Raw genomic sequence first — 1,657 nt, 5'->3', positions numbered from 1 at the left:
CCCCGCCTCCCCCCGCCGGCCCGCCGGGCTCAGCAGGGCCCTGCCCCGCGGGGTCGCGGGCTCCGAGTCGCCTCTGTCTTCCAGATGGCACCGCAGGGCTCTGCTCCCCTCATCGCCGCTGCCCTCCAGTGCCTCGCTTCCACGTCCACCGCCCAGCGGCTGCCCACATGTGAGCCCTTGGCGGGCTCCCTGCCCTGCTCCCCCTCGTCTCCACCGCCCTTCAGGCAGCCCCCAGGTGTTCCGCTCCTAAATCCGCTGCCCAGGGGTTACGGGGCTGCCCTGCATGTGCCCCCCCCCCCGTTAAAAGCTAGGCATGAAGGCACATGACAGCAGCCGCTTTCTAGACTACCACCCAGAGGCTTGGGGGAGGCGGCAGCCCACTTTGAGCACATGCTCAGCCACCAGACAAAGCTGTCTGCTCTCTGTGGCAGGGACAGACATATCTACCTGGCCTTACGATCGCTACCATATTTTGTGGTGTGTACGTCGCGTTTTGAAGTCCACATTTCGAGTCTTAAAAATCAAACTCAACTTACACACCATGCCACATCAAAAAATAGGGACGGAGCTGGGCTTGGTGCTCAGCTGGCGTGGCCCCATCCCCTGCGAGTGAGGTTGCCTGGGCTGCACCAGCACTGCTTGCAGGGGATGGGGCTGTACCAGCCGAGCCACCAGCCCAGCACCACTCACAACGGATGAGGCCATGCCGGCTCAGCCCCATCCCCTGCAAGCAGCACCAAGTGCCTCCTTCCACAGCACCATTGACAGCAGACAGGGCTAGGCTCGGTGCTCGGCTGGCATGGCCCCATCCCCTGCCAGCCCAGCACCACTTGCAGGGGATGGGGATGGGTGCAGTGGTGCTTGCAGGGGATAAGACCACACCAGCCAAGCTCCAAGCCCAACCCCATCCCTGCCCTCATCCCTGTCCCCCACGAGCAGCACTGGGCTCAGCACCTCTTGCAAGGGACAGGGGCAGACTTGGCACTCAGCTGGCATGGCCCCATCAGCTCCGAGCCCCACTTCTTGCGGGCACCACTTGCAGGGGATGGGGCCACACCAACAGAGCCTGGCCCTGACATATACCATGCCTATGAAAATCCTTACTTTTCAAATCGGAAAGCCAGGGTTCAACCTAGACATACAAAAATCTAGAACTCTTGGTTCGAAAATTATACTTTTTATTAGACCAACTGGAAAGTGGCAAGTTGTCCTTTTCTGCAAGCTTTTGGGATCAAAGTCCCTTCACCAGGCTCTGGGCAAAGTGTAGATGGTATAAGATGGTAAAAATCCCCATAGGTAGGAAATAAACTTAATTTTTCACAGAGGGAGCTGAAGATGGAAGGCTGTCCTTCTGGGTCCATGAGAGTGTGTGAGCTGTGTTGATTCTTTGATGTGTTGATCAAGTACAATTCCTTCCCTGGAGGTATCAGATGGCAGGCAGGGAGGTAAAAAAAACTTCCTTGTTGTTCTGCAATGAAGTTTAAAATCCAAAATCGGTTATACGCTGTGAAACACAATAATTTAAAACTAGCTCCAGTAACAAAGGCAGTAAAGAGGCAGCAGAGACCCCAGCATGAGCTGTACATACTCAGGTTGCTAGCCTGTGTCTGTAGGGCTTTTGCCTTCATCACTCTTGCTACACAAACAAGAGCTTACA

The sequence above is a fragment of the Gavialis gangeticus genome, unplaced genomic scaffold (assembly GCF_001723915.1).
Source record: "Gavialis gangeticus isolate Ggan-Ray unplaced genomic scaffold, GavGan_comp1, whole genome shotgun sequence".
Lineage (NCBI taxonomy): Eukaryota > Metazoa > Chordata > Crocodylia > Gavialidae > Gavialis > Gavialis gangeticus.
This window is presented reverse-complemented; position numbering follows the sequence as displayed.